Here is a 23,555-nt window from a genome sequence, read left to right as displayed (position 1 = left end):
GATTAAAGACTACCAGCCTTGGTATTCGGCATGCAGTTTTTTAATTGTACTAGCCGCTTGCTACTGAGCACAGCTTCAGGCATCAGTAATCTTTCTTTCACTAATTAAGCGCTACATTAAATCATGGCTACAACAGGTTATCGTGAATCAGTTTGTAAACTATTTAAAACTTCTCCTGTGCCTCAGAATTAGGTAAGTTTGTTTTAATATATTTATTATCTTTCAGGATATTTTTTATTATTTAAATCGTTTTGCTGTGTATAACCCAGTGCCCCCTTATATGGCTTTCTCGAGAGTCATCGAAGCTCTCAGCCTCCAGGGAGTTCACAATCTGGCTGCTCAAACTCACTACTTTTTAAAGTTAGTGGTAAAAACAGACCTTAATGCTTATACTTTGTGCAGCAGCAGAAGGATGGTTAAAGGGTTAACTCCGAGACACTCTAGATGTAAATTAAGAAAGGACAATTTACATTTGGGTTTAGATTATGTTGAGGCTGTGAACTAGATGGAACAGAATATGTTCATCCTTGTTAGTTAACATGCTGTGAAGTAGGCTCATGAATTCACTCCAGGTCCCGCCTCACCTTTGCAACTGTTGGCACAATGACCCAAATTTGCTATCAAATAATGCTTTTGCTCCTGGAACGGTAAGAGGTGCTAAGTGGTACAGCACAAACGGCAGAGATCCTCCATTGAACAATTTTTGCCTGGAAAGTTCATCCTTTTCAGAGCTCACCACTGGAAATTTAAGCAAGTCTGAAGCTGATAGAGCAAACAGCCCATGGGTTTGAAGAACTACCTAATCAACGTCTTTTGAGTCAGAACCTAAAGCCAGGTGAAACCAGGTACAAATGTGGTGTTAAATGTTGTCCTTGCGTTTTTTGCACGAAAGCACACATATGACGGCGCTTGAAATTCGATTGATATTTTCGTGTAGGAAATTGTACCAAAGGATGTCCCTCAGGTAAAATCACGGGGGCAACACACTGTCTTTCTTTTGAGCCATGGGGGGGGAGGTTGTGTGTCGTGCTGAACAGTTTTTTTTGCATGGAAACCTCTAATATCATGATTGGCATGTATCTCTCTGTAAATCTAGCCTGCTATTGGTGGCCCTAACGTAGGGCTGCTTTTTTCAGGCAGTGCTCAGTAGAGGAGGATTAGTAATTATGGCTTGGCATGATTGGGTCCTAGAAAACTGTCAACATGATAGATGTTACCCCTGAAATGCTGAAGAAATGGGTTCAATGTTAAACCAGGAATGGGTCACTTACTGAAAGTTTATGTGGTTCATAGCAGTTGGTCCGTGAGAGAGGGATATGTTTCCAGTTCACACATAAGAAGGGGTCGTCACTAAGCAATTGGTGTCATGACACACAGTGAACAACTTGTTTGAAGATCCTGAATGTGTAGGGTCTGCATAGCAGAATTAAGGACTGGATGAATTTACACCGGGTTCATCTAATCCAATCCAAGCCCGCCCCAACAACCTGAACATGAAAGTACTGGAATATTTTACAAGTCTCCTTTCAAAGCCAGTGGCTTTTAAGCAAATTTAAGTGAAAAATGTGGCGTAAAATGTGCTATTTGACCACAATTTTCACATCCTGTCCCAGGAGGAGATCACTCGCTTCGCTTTCTGCAAATTTGGTGAAGTATTGCACATGGATTTAGGGAGTATCAATGTAGGCAATGTGGGTGGCACCACTGAGCAGTGCTGTTGGTGAAAGAAGTGGTGACAGTGGTGTAGTGTGCCAGGGACTCCTAGGAAATATTTTTGGGAACTGCACGTATTCCATTTTGGCAAATTAAACTTTGGTTCAGGGAAAGGAGGAGACTATGAGTATTTCTCTCAATGTTCCCAAAAATTGAGAGCACTGAACGTAATGATTTTGAGCAATAGTCATTAGTATAGTGAAAAAAGATAAATGCATGCTATGAGAAGAGCAGATTCTATATACGAATACATAGCAAAACCTCCATATTCTTTGCATGTACTTACATTAGAACACAGTGGACTCCAGAAGGACCATGCCCAATTGATTGTATGCCAAGACATTGTTCACGAGAACACAAAGACCTGGTTTGTATCAGTGTGTGCTTTTCGCTACTTGAACAAATATTATTTTAATGTTGACATATCTTTACATTGCAAGATTTAACATGATTTTTGCATCCATTTAGTATCATGAGTGATGTAACATGTGTGGTCAAAAGCAGTGCATTGCGAGGGCACAAGTTATAGTTAGCTCAGCTAACTAGAACTGCTGAATTTCTCTGGTTTTGTACGAGTGAAGTATCAGCCTAACTATAACATCCCTGTAAGCTTTGTTTTTTTCACTGAATTTCTAAAGTTTTATAAGTGCTAAATCCTCACTATAACGTCCCTGTAAACTTAGGTTTTTCATTGAATTTCACCCTCTACCATATTCAAAACATATAACGGCAAAATGGATAACCAACACACTAAACACATTACTTTCTAAATGACTCTATATTATAATGTATAACTACCTTAATATCTCTATAACACAGTGTATGACTCTGTCAGTGGAATCTGTGACTACATCACAGTATCAGTAAGTCTCTCATTAACTGTATAAGTCTTTGAGTGGATCTGTGAGACATCCCCCAAAGAGCATGAGAAGTAGATAGGGAGAGAGCTGTGCCTGCCTTTTGCCACACCGCTGGGGACTCCCACTCCTGTGATCCCCCTGGTCACCTAAACGTGCTCAAAAGCGCGACACAGCCCTGTGGCATGGGATGCATGCAGGTACATGCCTGGGCCATGGGCAGGTCGGTCCACGCCAGTCGGAACCCAAAGTAGGCTGGGCTGGGCCCTCCACTCTGACTCAAGAAACTGGAGAAGATCTATAATTCTTTGCAGCAGGAAGACGATTGCAGAAAAATTGGGTAAGCGAAAGGCAACAACTGAGCATCCGGGGGCAGGGCAATAGTTAATACCTTTGATGCTTTTTAATTGAGGGCTGCAAATGTCCACTCACAAGAGATAGAGCTATCTGAGCGTCGACTCCCCTGGAAGAGGGTAGATGGACTATTGATCAAACATTATCTATACTTGATCCCACCATCCGTAAGGACTGGGAACAACCTTCTTTATATTCTACCTAATAGTTCCCCTGAAACTTTACCAGAAGCGAAGTCCTCTCTCTTATCCGAATCAACAATTCAACCAGTGACTAAGAGGAAAAGGGGCAGACGAAACTTAAGAGCCAAGCCCATGAGAACAACTAGAGCAACGAGAGCGTCAGCACCTACAGAAGCTGTAAAAAGTATGAACCAACCATCGTTAGATAAACTTTCCTATTTGATGAGAGACGAAGATGTATGGCTAAGATTGGAAAATATGGGCACCCTTCTGCTCCAGCCACTATTACACAGACTAACAAAGATAGAGGAAAGACTAGTCCTCTTTGATGCAAGCAGTGCAAGCGGTTTGAATATTACGCTAACTCTTCACACAGGGAGTGTTCTGCAAGCACAAGGGAAAGCCTCAGAAGGGGAATCAGATCTAAATTTATTACACCTTACTAACCTTGCAGACCTGCCACTAGATGTTGTTTACCATGATCAGCCACCGCAGTTCCTCAACCCCCTGTACAGCAGGAGAAATATGCAGAGGGAAAAAAATGGACTTAAGTAGAACAAATTAAGTAGGCGTGTTAAGTAGAATAAATGCCTGTCAATATGGCGCAGGGACATGGTAAATTTAACACGGACCATCATAAAAAGCTGCTTGAAACTGGATAACACACACAAAATCACATGGTTGCAGTATGTAAGGGCAACTTTGACTGCACTGGGGCTAGTAGAACTCTTCACTAACCCCAGAGCATGCCTGAAGATCAAGAAGCATGAATTAAAGGCCATCTGCTTACCTAAGGCTGCTCACGTTCGACAGGAAATCAATCATGCAAAGCCAACAGTACTGTTATATCAACTGACACTGCCCATGTTAGAGGGGTGGTATTCATATCTAGAGGGAATCAAACACTACAGCATAGATACATTCTGCTGAGGTTCCGCCGCAACCTAATCACGTGGATGTTGGGTTTTCCCGGCAAGGAGATTTAGCTGCACCGATCTGACCCCTTGCCCATGTGATAATAGCTCAGAGCAGTCTGATCTTCACATATTCTTATTTTGTGGTTTCTATAAGGAAGAAAGAGCAAAATGTATTCTCCCGATTTTAAGACAATACAAATTTAGGCAATGCTGACCGGCATTATATTTTTGAAAGAAACTTATTGATCCTTTTTTTTTTTTTTTATAGCTACTTTCCTATGGGCTTGCACAAGGAGGAGGACATTTTGTGGCCACAGTCATTTATTAGGCGATTAAGAATTAACTGTGTTACATAATATGGATCTTTCTGGAAGAAATTCTTTGGGGACCCCACTACTTTATTATTCACCTTTTTAAGTGAATGTTTTAATTGGACAAATATTATTGTATTAAAGGTCTTTATATTTGTTGTTTGTGCTGTCTTTATCCCACTTTTTAGCCTGTTACGGTTATGAAGTATCCTATAATTGTATTGTTAACATTTGATGATTGTGAGGCTCATTTGTGTAGGCCTCCATGGGATAAAATTAGTGTGGGTTACAATGGTTGTTTTAATGTGTTTGTGTACTTATATGATCTATGTTTTAAAAGGATTGAATAAAGAGATATTATTAATTGATTGATTGATTGAGTGTGTTCTAAAAGTTACTGAGTGTTGAACATATATACTAAAGTAACTTGCTGTGGAAGTGCCTGTATGGGTAAGTGAGTGGATGTGTAAGTGGTGTATAGAAGAGTGACTGGGTATATAAGATCCAGTATACATGAGATAGTGGATGTGTGAGCTTTTGTACGGGTAAGTGAGTGGGTGCCTTTGCATGTATGGGTAAGTGGTGGGTTGTATGAGTATCTGTATAGTGACTGAGTTGGTGTATCAGTGATTTTAAATGGTGAATCAGAGGGGTCATGAGTGGCTGAATTGGTGTTTGAACATATATATAAAAGTCTGTATGAGTGAGAGACAGGGTACATGAGTGGCTTTATCAATGGGTGTGTAACTGGGTTATGGGTGAGTGAGTGGGTTTATGTGTCAGTGAATGGGTGTTCGAGTGGTTGTATGGGTGAGTAAGTGAGTATGAGAAAGGTTATATGAGAAAGTAAGTGGTTGTCTCAGTCACTGTATAGGTGAGTGAGTATATGTATTTGTATATGTATAAGTAAGTGGCTGTGTGAGTAATTGTATAGGTAAGTTAGTAGCTGTGTGAGTGACTGAATGGGTGAGTGAGTAGGTGTATGGTTAACTGATTTACAGTGTCAGTAGCTGTATGGGAGTATGAGTGGGTGTGCAAGTGTGTCTACGTCTCAATAGCTGAATCTGTGACTGGCTGTATTGGTAGTCGAGTTGCTGCATGAGTGGCTGTATACGTGAGATGTGTGAGTGTTTGTATGGGTTCTGTGAATGAGTTTGTGAGTGATTGTGTGGAACTGGGTGTTTGGCATGTTTTATGGTGGTGTAAGTGGGTGTGTCAGTGTTTCTCTTGATGATGTCATCAGTAATGTCATTTCAGAGGTTATCACTGCTGTCATATGAGATGTCACCAGTGATGTAACTGACCATGTCATGAGTGATGTAATATGTAAGGTCATAAGCAGTGCATTGTGGGGGCATGAGTTATAGTTACCTCAGGTAACTATAACTACTGAATTTCTCTGGTTTCGTACGAGTGAACTGTCAGCCTAACTAAAACGTCCCTGTAACCTTTTTTTTTCTCCAGTGAATGTATATATCTCCAAAGAATTTGCCATACACAGTCCAATTTTTAAGAAAATGATGAAAACGTACCCACAATTCAGTGCTCAGGATTTTATTGGTATGCCCAGCACCTCCGCCATGACGCGTCTCGACCTTCCAGAGGGCTTGTTCACATAATGCACTTGCGAAGTGTCTTCCCTTAAAAAAAAGTGCTTGTGCAATCACTCGTGACTGGTCACATGATAAATAGACATAGAAGGAGTAGTTTCTGTCCTGTAGCTCCAGTTCTGTAGTAGGGGTATCTCTGTTATAGTCATAATCTAGTGAATAGTCCCGCCCATGTGCGTGGACCCCGGAGCAATCAAAAATAATCTCTTACAGTGTCAAAAAATGCAGAAAAGCATAGACACTTAAGAGAGAATTTAAAGACAGATAATGCCGCCTAAAAAGGCTACACTGTCCAGTACTTCAACTAGAAATTCCACCATAAAATCCACAAAACAGCAAAAGCCTGTACAGATTTCCACTGCTTTAACAGCAAACTCCCTCAGGAATGATAGAGAGAAGAACCTGGACAGACAAGCCCCATAGGCTGCCATTATGTGGCTCAAAACAGGATACTGTGCCTTTAAGAGTATCTTCCAGAACCTTCTCCCAGTATCCCAGAATGCATAGCAGGTCCAACTTACTTTCAGTTCTTTTTAAAGGCGTAACACGCCAGACCTGTAGCATTCCTTAAAGGAATATGTCTCTCTCCACCGGGGAGGAGGGCGGGCGCTTATGACTATAACAGAGATACCCCTACTACAGAACTGGAGCTACAGGACAGAAACTACTCCTTCTGTAGTAGGGGATCTCTGTGTATAGTCATAATCTAGTGAATAGAATGGCAAGCCCATCCCCACACCAAAGCGGCGGTGGAGAAAAGAGAATCAACACCACTATTGTGCGAATAGATTTCGCAGCGAAGCCTGTCCAACCTGAGCATCCGCCCTAGCATCAGAGTCCAGGCAGTAATGCTTAGCAAAGGTATGAACCGACTTCCAAGTGGCCGCCTTGCAGATTTCTGCAATCGGAACATTGAGGAGCAATGCTGTCGTGGCAGCCTTGCCCCTGGTGGAATGAGCCGTAGGCTTACCTCCTAAGGTCTTATTAGCTTTTTGGTAACACAATTGTATGCAGGACACAATCCACCGCGAGATGGACTGTTTAGAGGTAGCAAGACCCGTCCTGACTGATCCATAATTGATGAACAATTGGTCTGACCTACGAATATCCTTGGTTTTATCCAGATAAAATTTCAACACCCTCCTAACATCCAGGGAATGCAAAGACCTTTCCGCTGGAGAGGAAGGATTCTGAAAGAACGTAGGCAAAGTTATAGTCTGGTTGATATGAAAATCAGAAACAACCTTGGGAAGAAACTTAGGGTGAGTACGCATAACAACCTTAGCAGCATGAAATACAGTATAAGGTTCTTGGCAACACAACGCCTGAATTTCACTCACCCTGCGGGCCGATGTAATGGCCACGAGGAACGCCGCCTTCCAGGACAGGTGCTGCAACGAAGACCTATGAATAGGTTCAAAAGGCTCCTTCATCAATCTAGACAGCACCACATTCAAGTCCCATGAAGGCGAAGGAAGCCTGACAGGAGGGAACACTTTCTTCAAGCCTTCCAAAAAATCCTTGATCACAGGGATCTGGAAGAAGGAAGTCTGTGAAGGGCATTTCCTGTAGGCAGTCAAAGCAGCCAGATGAACCTTAATGGAATGGACATTAGGGCCAGACTGTGCCAGATGTAGCAGATATGGAAGGATGACATCTTCCTTGCATGTCGTAGGGTCATAGTTCTTAGACTTGCACCAGATGCAAAACCTCTTCCACTTGTAAGCATAAGAAGTCCGAGTGGAAGGTCGCTTAGCCTCCTTCAGTATGTCCATACAATCCTCTGGGAGATTCAAATGGCCATATTGCACTATTTCAGGAGCCATGCCGCCAAACTCAAAGACGAGAGGTTGGGGTGCACCATCCGCCCCCCGAACTTCGCGAGAAGGTCCGGCCTGCACGGCAGCTTCATGTGAGGAAGGAGAGACCGGTGAAGCAGGTCCGTGAACCACCACTGCCTGGGCCATTCCGGGGCAATCAGAATCATCTTCGCCCTGGATTGGGAGAACTTGATGAGAACCGCTGGAATCAGGGGAATGGGTAGAAAAGCGTACAGAAAGCTGTTCGACCAGTTGATCCATAACGCGTTCCCCAGCGTCCCTGGCTGGTAGTACCTGGAGGCGAAGTCTCGGCATTTGCTGTTTTCGGCGGTGGCGAACAGATCGATGTCTGGAGTGCCCCACCGTGCGAAGACTTCTCCAAGTACTTCGTCGTTTAGGACCCACTCGTGGTTTTCCTGAATCAGTCTGCTCAGCTCGTCTGCCTGAACATTCTGCACACCTGGCAGATGAGTGGCCGTTATCGAGAGTCCTCGAGCCAGAAGCCAATGCCAGATCGCCGGCGCCTCCTGAGACAGAGTGCGTGATCTCGAGCCCCCCTGCTTGTTGAGGTAATACATCGTGGTCGTATTGTCCGTCTGTACAAGCAGAGAGTTGGTCCGGAAGGACGGTTGAAAAGCCTTCAGGGCCAAGTGAACAGCCCTGAGTTCCAGGAAATTGATGTGGTACGTGGATTCCGACGGGGACCACTTCCCTTGAATCTGCAGGTCTCCGGAGTGCGCTCCCCAACCCAGGAGAGAAGCATCCGTCACGATAGTCTGAGTGGGAATGTCCTTGTGGAAGGGAACCCCTCTGAGGAGATTCTCCGCTGAACACCACCACTTCAGAGACTGAAGAGCATGTAGAGACAGTCGTATCTTGTCGTCCCAAGATCCTCTCCTCTGGTCCCACTGATCTTCCAAGCACTCCTGCAGCGGTCTCATGTGCAGCTGCGCATGCGGTGTCAGGAAGATGCAAGAGGCCATCGATCCCAGCAGAGAAGACACCGTCCTCACTGTTGTGGATGGAGTGGACATGAGAGCCTGAGCCTTCCGAAGGAGTGATAAACGTCGCTCTTCCGAAGGAGACACGCTTGCTGACAGCGTATCGATGGAGGCTCCCAAGTACTGGATGCACTGGACCGGAGTCGGGACAGACTTGGACATGTTGATGTGCAACCCCAGCTTGTTCAAGAGAACGCACGTCTTCTGGAAGTGTGCTTGAGCTTCCGAGAAGGAGGAGGCCTTGATCAACCAATCGTCCAGGTACGGGTAGACAAACACCTTGTTCTTCCTCAGGTGTGCCGCTACCACTGCCATGCATTTTGAGAACGTCCGGGGCGCAGACTTCAGCCCGAACGGAAGTACCGTGTATTGATAGTGATTGGTGCCGACTTGAAATCGCAGGAACTTCCTGTGTTTGTGTGCAATGGGCACATGGAAGTACGCATCCTGTAGGTCTATGGCGCAAAGCCAGTCTCCCCGCTGCAGCTGAGGATAAATCTGATGCAACGACAGCATGCGAAACTTTTCTCTGCGAATCCATTTGTTTGCCTTTCGCAAGTCCAGAATGGGCCTGAACTCGTTCTTGTCCTTCTTGCGGACCAGAAAGAACCGGGAGTACAGACCTCTTCCTCTTTGAGACAGAGGTACGTCTTCTATCGCCCTTTTCCTTAGAAGGATGTCTGCCTCCGCCTGGAGCTCGCGCAGTTGATACTGCGAGCTGACCGGAGGAATCGATGGAGGAGGGCTGATGAACCAAAGACTGTATCCATTGCAAACAATATTCAGCACCCACTTGTCCTGAGTAATTTTTCTCCACTCTGCCAGAAAAAATTGAACGCTTCCCCCCACCGGAGCGGGTAACGGACGAAGGGGAAGTAACCGCTCAGGGTCGAGGCCCAGCCGGGCCCTTGTTCGCGGTAGAGGACTGCTGTCCAACTCTACCCCTCTGACGTTTCTGGAAGGGTCTTCTGTATTGCTGCTGTTGTTGCTGCTGCTGTTGTTGCCCAGAAGACTGTCCCCTTCCTCTACCCTGCGACCCGAACCGTCGTTGGAACTGGCGGTAGGGTTTCTTTTCTTTGGGCTTCTCCAAGCCCACAGCCGTCAGGGTTTCAGCCTTGGCCTTCATCCTGGCCATTTCGTCATCTGCGTGTTTCCCGAAGAGGGTGTCGCCGGAAAACGGCAGATTTGCCACTCGCTGTTGCGCTTCAGGCTTGAGCGACGTCAGCCGGAGCCAAGCATGGCGTCTCTGATTGATACCGTGGCAGTATCCATGCGCGGCCAGCAGGGAGATATCCGCCGAGGCGCTGATGGCCTGGTTCGAAACCAGCATCCCTTCCTGGACGATCTCCATGAAGTCCTCTTTCCTGTCGCGCGGGACAAGGTCCGCAAACTGTTCCATGGAATCCCACAGTGCACGGTCGTATCGTCCCAACAACTCCGAGTCACTGGAGGCCTTCATTGTCGTGAAGATGTCCCACACGCCTTCCGTCCAGCTTAGTCAATCCAGCGGCTCTCCTTATCCGGAGGCACAGTGGAGGACGGGGAGGTAGCATGTAGTTTCCGAGCCGCCGTCACAATCACCGAATCAGGCACTGGGTCCTTCCGCAAGAAGGCCGGGTCCGACTCTGGAGCCCTGTACTTCTTGACGAGCCTGGAGGGAGCAGCTTTCACCACCGCCGGCGTAAGGAAGAGCTGTTCAGCAGGCTCAACCAGTCCTGGCACCAAGGGCAGTAGGGGGCGAGGCAGGTGCTTCGTGTGCAAAGTCTCGAACATCAAAGAAGTTGTGGGCGTAGGGGCCGTCACCTTGATCCCCAACTTCGCAGCCCCTCTCAGGAGAACCTCCTGGAACATGCCAATGTCATCTATCGGAGACACCCTCGTCTCCGGTGAATCCGACAATGTAGGCGAATATGAACGGGTCCCAGAGGCCGAACGGGACCTGGACCTATGCCTCCTATGGCGATGTCTGGATCTCGAGGAGGAACCGTGTCCACTCCTAGATCTATCTCTCCTCCCGGAGCGGGACCTCGACCTCCTGGGCCTGGGATGCTCCGCCGGCTTCCCCTGTCCGGACGTCTTGGGTTGAGGAGGAACCTTCGACTTAGGAGGCTTCTTCGGAGGTGTCGGAAGTCTGGGCATCGACACCGATCTCGGCGGAACCGGAGGAGGAGCACCCGGTACCGGGGCCTGCGGTACTGACGGTAGAGCAGGTAGAGGAGGTAATGGAGGAGGAGTCGAAGCCCTCGGAGGAGGACCTCAAGGCAAAGGAGTAGTAGGAGGTGGCTTAACAGTCTTCCTCGGGGTATACACCTCTGAGTACGCCGTTCCCGGCGAGCCACCAACCTGACCTGACTGAGGGGAGCCCCCCACAGTCCTCGGCCTGTCCTTACGACCCCCTGACGTCGACGACCGGTGTTCAGACGTCGACCGTGGTTCCTTCGACGTCGAGCGGCCCTTCGGCATCGACCGTTCCACACGCTTCGGCGTCGACCGACTTCTATGCCTCGACGTCGACCCCGACCAGATGGACGATCCACGAAACCTCGACGACGGGCGTTGACTCATCGATGGCGACCTCGACCGCCTCGACGACGACCTGTTCGATCGCCTCGACGTCGACCTCTTCGATCGTCTCGACGTCGACCTCTTCGATCGCCTCGACGTCGACTTCTTCAGCGCCGGAGACCTCTTCCGTCTCGATGGCGACCTCGCCTTCCTCGACGGCGGCCTCGACGACGATGATCCCCTCGACGACGACGATGACCTCGCCCTCGACGGCGAACGGCGGTGTCGCCTCGACGGCGAGCGCTGACGCCGGGTCCTCCGATGTCGTCCACTCGACGGCGACGACGAAGAAATCGACACCGGGTTCGACGGCGGCCTGTGTAAGTCCCTCGACGTCGACGGGCGATGTTTTCTCAACCCAGAGCCCTGGGGAGACTGGGAACTGGCCGTGGACCTTCCTCTCGACGTCGTGGTCAGCACAACCGACCAAGACGGAGACCTTGGGCGTTTGCTGGACTTCCTGCCCCTGGGGAGCCCCCCCAGAGGCCTCAGCATGGGCAGTAGAAGCCCCTCCAGACCCACCTCGAGCCTTCAGTCTTCTTTCTTCAAGTCCCTGAAGTCTGATCTTCCTCCTGTCCTTCAGGGTCCTGCCAGAGAAGCCTCTACAGATCACACACTCCTCTGGGATGTAGGAAGAGGGAAGGCAGAGGATACACACCTCATGGGGGTCTGACTTGGCCTTCTTCCTGGAGCACTCCGGGTATTTGTCAAATAATGCAGGCATTATGGACAACAAAAGAGTGCAGAAAACCAAGAAGAAAGTCACCAAAGTACTTTAAAAGTACACAAAATCGAATTTAGTGAAAAAACACCAACAAAACCCTTGAAAAGGGAGAGCTCAATGCTCCAGGGTCCTGCTTGCAGGAGCCGGAAAAAAGAACTGAAAGTAAGTTGGACCTGCTATGCATTCTGGGATACTGGGAGAAGGTTCTGGAAGATTCTCTTAAAGGCACAGTATCCTGTTTTGAGCCACATAATGGCAGCCTATGGGGCTTGTCTGTCCAGGTTCTTCTCTCTATCATTCCTGAGGGAGTTTGCTGTTAAAGCAGTGGAAATCTGTACAGGCTTTTGCTGTTTTGTGGATTTCATGGTGGAATTTCTAGTTGAAGTACTGGACAGTGTAGCCTTTTTAGGCTGCATTATCTGTCTTTAAATTCTCTCTTAAGTGTCTATGCTTTTCTGCATTTTTTGACACTGTAAGAGATTATTTTTGATTGCTCCGGGGTCCACGCACATGGGCGGGACTATTCACTAGATTATGACTATACACAGAGATCCCCTACTACAGAAGAATCGTTTCACAATCGTGTCAATTTCAATAGCAACAACAAACCAATATTTTCAATAGATACACCGGTAATGGCATAAATAATTAAAAATCCTTAAAAACATTTTAATATGTTAAAAAAAGGTTATGCCAAAACTTAATCTAAAAAACGCAATATAAAGCATATTTTTAAGATAGGCAGGCAATCAAACCGGTAAAAGGAAAGTATAAACAGTTAATAACATGTAACTACATTAATATCAACTCTAAGCATTTTAAAACTTAATCAGATAATAAGACTTAGACAAGTCCTGTACGCTGTTGCCTTTCAAAAATTGTGATATTATGTATCTATTAAATGTTTTTGCAAATTAATACAGCCCAAAGTGGGCATCGACTCAATTCTTCTTTTATTATGTCAAAGTGCTAGTGCTAAACGTGCTACCTAACAAAGCCACCCACGTTTCTTAAAGTGCTAAGTGCTAATATTTAGAAGACTAAAAAGTGAAGACCCATAAAAGCAAATATAAAATGCTTGTCTGTTAATCTTGTATATGGGCAAATAGAGCAAACATGTAATCTCAAGTACATTGCAGGCAAGTGCAAAAGTCCTCGCTGGAATTCAGACCAGATGGTGTATTTGTGTCTAATTCTAGGATATATCTAGTTTCCAATTGACGTAGATGGGCTTCACGATTACCTCCTCTTCTTAATGGCAGGATGATATCTACTACATAGTATTTTAAAAATTCTGAGTTTTTATTGTTTGCATCCTTGAAATGTCGCATGACTGAGTACCAGGGGTCACAGTTGTTGATTGCCCTGATGTGCTGAAGTATCCTCTTGTGGACCTGCAACTTGGTACTACCCACATATCGCAGGCCACAGGGACACTTCAGCACATAAATTGCGTACTCTGTTTTGCATGTTAACAGTTTTGTTATAGGCACTGCTTCTGTTTTAAAGGGCTAGCGTATGATTTTCTACTGTTAGCAAATCTAAATGCCTTGCACGAGGAACATTTCACAAATCCCTTACGGGAGGATAACCAGGTTTTACACATCACCATCTCTGGACTGCTTCTAACCAGCATGTTGCTCATCGATTGTGCCTTTCTAAATGTTACATCAGAGGTTTTAGATATCTGGTCCCCTAAAACCGGACCATTACGCACCAACATCCAGTTCTTGTTCAAAATTCTACGAATACTTTGGTGCTGTGTGTTATATGTAAGAATCATTCGCGTCACTAGATTGATAGAACTAGTGCCATCGTCATCGATTTTAGACTTATTAGACAGAGTGTCCACCCTCTCACTGTTATAAATCTTAGCAATAGCATAATCTATGGTCTTGGTGAAAAAGCCTCTAGCAAGGAACCTTTCCCTACTCTCCTGCCGGGCCAAGTTGCAATCATGTGGGGTGCTGCAGATGCGTTTAATGCGCAGCATCTCTCCATATGGTATGCTTTGGATAAGGTGTCTGGGATGATGGCTGGTAGAGTGTAGTATTGTGTTCCCAGCCGTTGGCTTTCTGTACATTCTAGATTCAACTTTTCCGTCACAACAAAAACCTCAACATCAAGAAAGCAGACTCTTTCTCTACTCATGAAAGCAGTAAAGTGCAAATTAAGGTTATATCCAATTAATCAGTTCTATGAAAGGGAGTGCCCGGTCTTCAGGGCCCCTCCAAATCAAGAACAGGTCATCAATATACCTATACCTATGACAAATGTGTTGGTTCATGATGTCAGCATAAATATTGTTGAGAACTTGCTGTAAGGATTTTACCAATTTGGTTCCGCAGGAGTGTCAGGGATACCAGGAACTTGTGGCTAGGTCCTCAACCCTCCGCTACTACCAATTGCACCTATCAGACTCTAGAGCGCAATGGTAAGTAGGGGAAAGAAAGGAAACAAAACAAGGAAAGAGGGGATGAGACAGTCTTCGTATTTCCGTCCAATTGCTGCTGGAAGGTAGGTGTTAAGTCTTTCTGTAAAGGAAGGGAAAACTTAACCATGCTCTTATGAACCCTTTCCCAGTTAGTTACCTAGTACACTGGTACAATACGTTCTAACATGGCTGGAACTTCTCAGGGTAGGCATAAAGAATTTGTCATTCTCTCTAAAAGGAAAAAACATGTGTGTAAATAAACTAGTTACTAGACACAGAGCTTTTCTATAATCTTTCTTATATCACTCTCACCAAGGCTGTTGTAAGTCACAGATTATGAGGAGATATAATGATTAGTTCTTCCAATACCCTATAAGACAAAAACAATAATGTTGACAATCTATGGTGTGAATTATGACTAAAAAGTACTTAAAGCAGCGCAAAGCGCTGTTACCGTGATTCCAGGGTGAGTCAGATGGTAAAATTCTCCAGCAATGATAGTGGCAAAGGCTGTCAGGCGTAGTGCTTACTCAAATTGGGAAGTGGAGGGAAAAAATAATAACGGAGCCTGTTTCCTAGGGCAGCGGACCCCCACCGAGTGAGCGCCCCAGCCAATGGAACGCTTCCCCCCGTGATCCGGCAGACCCGTGGGACAAAATCCGGCCGGTCTGCGGAGCCCAGAGACGAAGAATTCCACTAAACCTCCAACACCCACAGGAGTAGTCCAGCTAACAAAAGAACACGCGGACAAAAGTGGCTGCTCTACCTAGGGAGGAGAGCGGAAAAAACTGGGAGACAAAGGTAACGGGAAATCCACGATGGGAATCAAGGAATCCGGGATATCCAAGCACAAAGGTTCTGTGGCCCGCGCTGAAACGCGAGAGGCAAAACGTCCGTAGTCCGGAAATAGAGCAAACACTAGAACGCGAAGCCCCGATGTAACGGGAAGCCAGGCTTTTCAACCTGCCTGACTTCCTTTGCACATGCGCGGTAGAGAGCCGCCATCTTGGAGCAGGTATTGACATCGGCAATCGTGACACTTGCTCCTCCCACAGGCCCATATGCAGGCAGGCATAACTAGGGAAGAAGCAAGCCCCCATCTCCACACCTCTGGTCTACTGATATACCTGGTTTTGAAACAGGAAAACTTTCTTATCCATGCACGTCACTATCATGTCAACCAACATCTTATTATGCATATACAAGCCCATTGGTCTCTCATTCAAATAATGTTTGATGGCTTTGATCCCATCTTGGTGTCTTATGCTTGTATACAGTGACGTGACGTCCTGAGTAATCAGAATATATTCAGAATCCCAGGTCAAATTATTTATCTTCCTCAAGAAATCACTTGTGTATTACAAATACAATTGTAAGGTTCGCACAAAATGTTGTAAAAAGTAATCAGCATATTTTGAAGTATTTTCCATGAGACTGTTGCATGCAGAAATGATCCGTCTGCCAGGCTGCTTGACCACAGTTTTATGTATCTTTGGAATAAAGCATATAGCAGGAAATATTGGGAAGTCGTTTCTCAAAAATGTAAACTCATCCAAGCTTAAAAGGCCTCCGCTCTTCCAGGCTAGCATGGTAGTTGTTTTCTGCCTTCCTGACACATTGCATGTTACTCCTCTTGTAACAGTCTTTATCATTCAGCTGGGCCAGGGCTTCCTCCATGTACATTTCCCTTGGCCATAAAACCACATTGCCCCCTTTATCCGATTGCGGTATGATGACATTGTCCATGCCTTGCAATTATTTCATTAGTTGTATATAGAGGTATTTTTCTGGCTGATGTTACGTTGGGCACATGCAGTGGTTTTATACAGTTTTTTTCATTCAACTGTTACTTGATCATGGAAAATATCCAAATTGTCGTGTAGCATTACATGTTGAAAAGTTGATTTAGGTTTGAATGGTGTTCGTATGGATTCACTGATTGTTTCTAGTCCATTTATATTCTCACTGTTGTTCTGTTCGCCCTGTAGCTGTTGTAAGTCTTGCAACAGATCAAAGTCTCCTGCCACCAGCAATGTTGGACTTAGAATGTTGGTTGTTGCTTGTACTGGAGGTTCCTTATTGTGTTCAGGGGCGTAGCTAGAGCTTATGGCGCCCGGGGCTACCCCTCAGATTGCCGCCCCTTGGGTGGGGGGGGGCTGCTGGGGAAAAAGGACGGTGAGCACTTCAAATATGTCCGAGTCTCCGAGGAGAGACACGTAGTATTGCTGCTAACAGTTACCTCGATTATGAAAGTTACATTTAGTTATTTATAGTTTTATATAGTGCGAACTTGAACCCGAAGTATATCAGAGCGCTTTACAATTTGAGGCAAAGGTAACAAATCAGAACATTAGTCAAACATGGGGAATCTAATGGGCATTGAGATGCTTACTCCTCTCCAAATCGCAATGGTTGTTTGTTAGAAATGGGGGTCTCTAGTTGGCAATGGCTGGCCACTGTCCAAGCTACTAAGGCTACCAACATCTCCGCAGGGCAGACTCTACTAAGGCTCCCTGCATCTCCGCACGGCAGACTTTACTATGGCTCCCAGTATCTCCGCACGTCAGACTCTGCTAAGGCTCCCAACATCTCCGCAGAACAGACTCTACTAAGGCTCCCTGCATCTCCGCACGGCACTCTACTATGGCTCCCAGTATCTCCGCACGTCAGACTCTGCTAAGGCTCCCAACATCTCTGCAGGACAGACTCTAGACTCCCAACACCTTTGCAGGACAGACTCTACTAAGGCTCCCTGCATCTCCGCACGGCAGACTTTACTATGGCTCCCAGTATCTCCGCACGTCAGACTCTACTAAGGCTCCCAACATCTCAGGACAGACTTTACTAAGGCACCCAACATCTCAGGACAGACTTTTCTAAGGCACCCAACATCTCAGGACAGACTCTACTAAGGCTCCCAACATCTCATGACAGACTCTACTAAGGCTCTCAACATCTCTGCAGGACAGACTCTACTAAGGCTCCTAACATCTCCGCAGGACAGACTCTCTACTAAAGGAAATACTCATGCCCAACAAAAACATTCCTTAAACCATTTCTTCTCTGCATGTGTGCCCAAGGTTTGAAACTCACTCCCACCTGCCATCTACATTCCCTCGTCTCTACCCACTTTCAGAAATGAATTAAACCCTTCTTTTTCAACCTCCATTTTATGCCCAGCACATAGTATACGTGTGTCCTTGGAATGTGGTTCCAGTTGTGTGCACGCCTTCTCCTCCTCATAGGCCCCTTTCTCTACATCTTCGCCATACCTTCGAAGCCCCTCTGTGTCTGAAGCCTCGTCGTTCCTTGTTTATGATCTTTTCACCAGATAAGCACGCCTGGAGGCCTTCCATCTTGAGATACCAAGACTGCCACGGGGTCTCGATCACACCCATGTACTGACTGATTGTCTTGTGATACTTACTTATGTTTCCTATCTATGCCTGCTGATTACATCCCCGTTGCTCTTAGCTATTATGCTTTTGGGCTCCGTTCATGGAAATAAAATAAATAAATGATTGAGGTGAGGAGAGTGGTGCGTGGATCTCTGTATCGGAATATCATAGGAGGTGAAGCGTTGGTTTAAGGTGGGTTGGCAACGATGTGTGTGCATCAGTCCCACCGTAGAAAGAGAAATATAGGGCAGGTTGTGGTGTAGTGTCAGAGAGGGGTGTGTGCGTCGCTGTTCTAGTGGCCCGGGAGCGGAGGGCAGGGTTGAGAGGGGTCGGTAGAGCTGGTGGAGTGATGGCAGGTGGATTGTCAGTGCCGCGCGGAGCTGGCAGTGTAGGAATAACTGAAGTCCCTGCAGAACAGTACCTGTTACAGAATGGTGTCTTACTTGGTATTTTCGGCGGCCTGAACCGGGTGCAGTGGATCGATGAATACTCCTGTCGGCCCGCCCTGGCGCTGGCAGTGCCCGCAGTGGTGCCCTGGGGCTCCTCGTCCAGATTTCGGCCTTGCCTGGCGCCCGAGGTGCCTGAACTCTCCGCAGCCAGGAGGATAGAGCGGATGGAAAAGTCTGCCAGCCGTGTGGGTGTGTTGGAGGCCGCCGCCGGGATCACGTAGGGGGCGAACTTGAAGCAGTATCCAGCCTGGACAAGAAAGGCAGGCAGTGCCTCCTTTGGGACAAGGGGCCACATGTCGAGGGCACCGAAGGGGCAGCTCTGGGGCAAGCCGAGCGCCTGGAAAGCAGCCATGGCTCGGGGTCAATCAATACAGCCTGGTGCGGGCGCTTGGCAGAGCACAGTACCACCTCTGCAGTTTCACCTCTGCCTACACGGCCTCGCTTAAGAGCGCAGAGTACTGCTTGCCACGATCATGCCTCTTGCGCGGCCGGCGATACGCACCGCGGGCGGCAGCTGAGGCCAATATTACTCTGGGACCTATGGTTCGTCCCCGCATTAGCCCGTATCTTTGAGCGGGAGGTTGCCATTGCCCAGGACAGACTGCCTGACTCGCGCGCGCACCACGCCAACGTGCGTGCAGCGTGCGTACGCACAGGCAGCATTTGAACGTGGGTTTGCTTGCTTGAACTTAAAACTGTGCCGCCGCGGCACTTGTGGCCCGTTGCGGCGGCGTTTAAAATTTATTTGGGGCTGGGGACACTGACTGACAAAGTGTCAGACAGTGAATGTCCCCAAATAAATCATAAATGCCGCCGCAACGGGCCACAAGTGCCGCGCTGCCTTGCCGCCTCCAAAACAGTGCCGCCTGGGGCGGTCCGCCCCCCCCCCCCCCTAGCTACGCGAGTGATTGTGTTTTAACCGCAATAGATTATATTTACGTAGTTTCAGTTTACGTATGAATCTAAAAACATCCATATGTGTTTCTGCATAATTGAAATTGCATTCGGGACTATACGATAGACCAAGTGCCAAAATTTGCTTCTCAGCCATGTTTAAATTAATATCGGTTAAGTTGATCATTGTATTAAATTCTGTGATAGCGCTACATTAATTTAGTTACGCTTCTATCTCACTTTCGCTAAGTTTTTGTTGTTTGGCTGTCTTCAACCTGTTGCTGCATTGCCGTCTTTCTCGTCGTTTTTAGGTTTCGCCCTGGCCGTAGCACTGCGCAGCAGTGCTCGCGCAGGGCGAAATCTTATGATCCTACAGTTGGGGCTTTGGTCCCGCCTTCTCTTCCATTGGCTAGCTCCATAAATGGAGGCTAGCCATTGGAAGAGATGGGTGTCCGTTACTCTTTTCCCCGTCCCGACGCGATTCGGGGGCGTTTCCGTGTCTTTTTTTAAGTCCCGCCCTCTCCTCTTCCCATTGGCTGGAATTTTACCTTCCAGCCAATGGGAAGGGGAGAGCGCGAAAAACACGCCCCCGAATTCCAAAATGACTTTGTTTTGTTATTTTCGTCCTGCCTTTTGCAGGAGTGGGCTCGTTTCTTTATTGTTTTTATTCAGTCCTCCATTTTTTTTCTTTATGCTTCAGCCTTTTTATCTACCCTACTTAGTATTTCTCCTAGCTTTTCTTCTTTCTACAGTTGGTACTTTTCGCCTTCCCTCTGTTGCCGTCCTTCTTTACATTCCCCTTGTTCTACTACTGATCTTTTCATTTGTACGTCTCCTGCTCTGCTTTACCTCCACTTCCTGTCTCTCCTGGTCGTTCTCCCCACTCCACCTCACACTCCCACCGCCTCAGACGTGGCTGGGCGGAGGTGGCAGTTTGTTCTCTGGTGTCCGCGTGCCGCCTCACTCGCCCCGACTAGGCGTGTCTTGAGCTCCCTCTCATGCTCCCGAGTTGTCACAAGGTTTTGGCTTGCCTTCTATTGGTCTTTGGACTGTCAATCACTACTTGACCTCTCCTCTTTAGGCGGCTCCTCGCGGGAACTGTCACTGTCTGCTGTTTTCCCTCGTGACGTCCTACATGGGGCTTTCCTTTCTAGTCCCACCCCGCTGGCTGTTCGCGTGCCCTAGTCCCGCATCTGCGCCATTAGTTCATCCCAATGTATCTACTCAAGCTGTGATCCCGCCCCCCAAGCATGGTTCCTGCACAAGCTGCGCCATTACAGCACAGTTAACACTCTGCCATGCTTATAGGTGGGGTCTTCTCCTAATTTCCCGTCAACCAAAGCAGAGTTCAAGCCGTCAGACTGCCTTGGGAGCAGGTTCCCATTGCTTCCGCATCCCCAGTTGCTACTGCATTGCTGGCCCTGCCCTTTTTTTTGTCCAACCCCGCCCATCTTCTTTTTCCTCGCCACTCGGGCGTGGCTCGCTTTAGGGGCGGAGGGGGCGGCTCGGAAGCCGTTGCCAGGCGGATGACGAGAGGTGCGGGAGCAGCAGTGGAGCCGCGGACAGGAGGACCCTCCTGGGGTGCCCATGGCGGGAGACTGGGAGCCCTCCCCACTGGACCCCTGGAGACACCCTCAATAGTTCCTTTCACTCTGCCCCTGGCAAGACCCCCCACCTGCAGACTGTCACCCGAAAGCACACTCTGAGCAACTACCAGACAGAAGGACGCTGTAGGCAGCCCCCCTCCCCACACTGTGCATAGTGGAAGCTCATAGGAAACACGCGGCCGGTGACAGGAAGCTGAGGAGTCCCTCATCCTCCGAGCTGTGCTCACCAAGCAGCTCTCTTGTCCGGAATCACAACTCTCACCCTGAGGCAAACGGAAGGCATCTCCGACAAGACAGAGTCCAGGTCTTCTTTGCACAGCCCCTGTGTGCACTGAACGGCTCTGCCCTCGTCGTCCCTGAGTGCACTACTCTGCGTGCGCTACTTTGCCCATACCTGCGCCCTCTGTGGATTGTGCCAGGAGTTGTGCTTCAAGGGATTGCGTGCGGAGAGACGATACGTAAGTTCTGATGTAGCGGGAAAGTGGTGTATTTTCCAGTAAAGGGACATCACTGCCACACGCGGTGAAATGTTGTTGCTGTATTTGTGGCAACAGTTTCAGAAGGGTCATCTTTACCGGTAGGGAGGGGTGTGTCTGTGGTAGAACCAGTGGTATGTGTGACTGTCGACTACTGCATCGGGGTTTAGCCCCATCAATGTCTGCTGTTGGGGTTATGTCATCGTTTGTGCCGCCACTGGGCGTTACAAAACCATTGGGCGTTACAAGACCATTGGAGTGGTTCTAGCTGGCATCTGATCGTTGGGAGCACGTCGGTAATCTGTCAAAATTAATACCTCCATAGTGTGACCATCTGTGGAAAGTGAGAATGTTGTGACTATCTGTGTCAACACTAAGATGATGTCACAGTTGGTGGTACCTCTGAGGTCGTGTGATGATACGTGCATCCCCAGGCTTTTGTGTTTATCGGTTTTGTCTGTCTGTTGTGCCACACGCGGTGAAATGTTGTTGCTGTATTTGTGGCAACAGTTTCAGAAGGGTCATCTTTACCGGTAGGGAGGGGTATGTCTGTGGTAGAACCAGTGGTATGTGTGACTGTCGACTACTGCATCGGCGTTTCGCCCCATCAATGTCTGCTGTTGGGGTTATGTCATCGTTTGTGCCGCCAAAGGGCGTTACAAAACCATTGGAGTGGTTCTAGCTGGCATCTGTTCGTTGGGAGCACGTCGGTAATCTGTCAAAATTGATACCTCCATAGTGTGACCATCTGTGAAAAGTGAGAAAGTTGTGACTATCTGTGTCAACACTAAGATGATGTCACAGTTGGTGGTACCTCTGAGGTTGTGTGATGACACGTGCAACCCCAGGCTTTTGTGTTTATCGGTTTTGTCTGACTGTTGATGTCCTCAGTGTTTGTGACCACGGGTGCAAACTCTGGAGAGAGAAGGACCTTGTACTGGTTACATCAGTGTCTGCCCACCGTTGAATGTTATAGGGATTAGGGAGTGTGTGGCCGTCGATGCCTGCTGTGTAGGTATGTGGCCGTCGATGCCAGGTGGAGGAAGGGGCAGTGGGTACTCCAGGAAGGGTCGGTTCGCTAGTCTTTGCGTGGATATGGATCAATTGTTCATCGTCTTCACATCTTATTGTGGGGCTTCCTTTCCTTAGTACGAGCAGTCACTGACCACACCAGACTTACTCTGGCCCTACTGTGTGCCAGAAAGCAACTAGTGTACGCAACGCCTTTTTCATATCCACATTTACACAGCACCTCTACAGATAGGGCACCATGTTTACGGGGCACCACCCTGAATACGTAGCATGCGCCCCGTACCCGGAGTCGAACACCATGGATTCATACAGATTGCCTTCAGACTATTGCCCTGTGTGCAGAGCATCCTTTCTAAGCTGCCCACCATGTTTTCATAATGCCATTATTCACATATGCATCCTTTGAGCCTCTCTTCTTAGGGAAATAACTTTGCAAATGCAGTCTGGCAATAAAACTGCCCGTAACGTAATTGTGCCGCTGGCCCTGCCCTTTTTTTTGTCCAACCCCGCCCATCTTCTTTTTCCCCGCCCCTCAGGTGCGGCTCGCTTTAGGGGCGGAGGGGGCGGCTTGGAAGCCGTTGCCAGGTGGATGACGAGAGGCTGCGGGAGCAGCAGTGGAGCCGCGGGCAGGGGGAGCGGAAGAGGCGTGCGGAGAAGCCTGAGGAGCCTCCTGGGGTGACCGCGGCGGGAGACTGGGAGCCCTCCCCACTGGACCCCTAGAGACACCCCCAATCGTTCCTTTCACTCTGCCCCTGGCCCCTCCCCCACCCGCAGGGAGGGCTCAGGCTGTGTGTGTGGGGGGGCTCTTGTGTGTGTGGGGGGGGCTCTTGCGTGTGTGTGGGGGGCTCTTGCGTGTGTGTGGGGGGCTCTTGTGTGTGTGGGGGGGGCTCTTGCATGTGTGTGGGGGGCACTTGCATTTGCGACAAAGTAAGCTATTGGCATTGTAAATAACAATGCCATTTATTTATCTGTTTTCAAAACCAACACATAAATAAAAAGTTTGTCATTTACAATGCCAATAGCTCTAACTTTTCAGAAGGTGAAACCGTTGCATTGTAAATGCTTGTTGGTTGTTTCTTTGGCGTTTTACTTCCTTTGAGATCGAGGGTGCGGTGTTTGTCGCCGATCATGGCGCAGGCTATCTACTTCTTGGGTCAATGACAGTTTGATAAACCCAAAGTCTAAACTGGTTCTTGCTTGTTCATTATCGG

Source organism: Lissotriton helveticus, chromosome 3_1, assembly GCF_964261635.1.
Source record: "Lissotriton helveticus chromosome 3_1, aLisHel1.1, whole genome shotgun sequence".
NCBI classification, from domain to species: domain Eukaryota; kingdom Metazoa; phylum Chordata; class Amphibia; order Caudata; family Salamandridae; genus Lissotriton; species Lissotriton helveticus.
The sequence above is the reverse complement of the archived record's forward strand: the minus strand, read 5'-3'. Positions refer to the sequence as shown.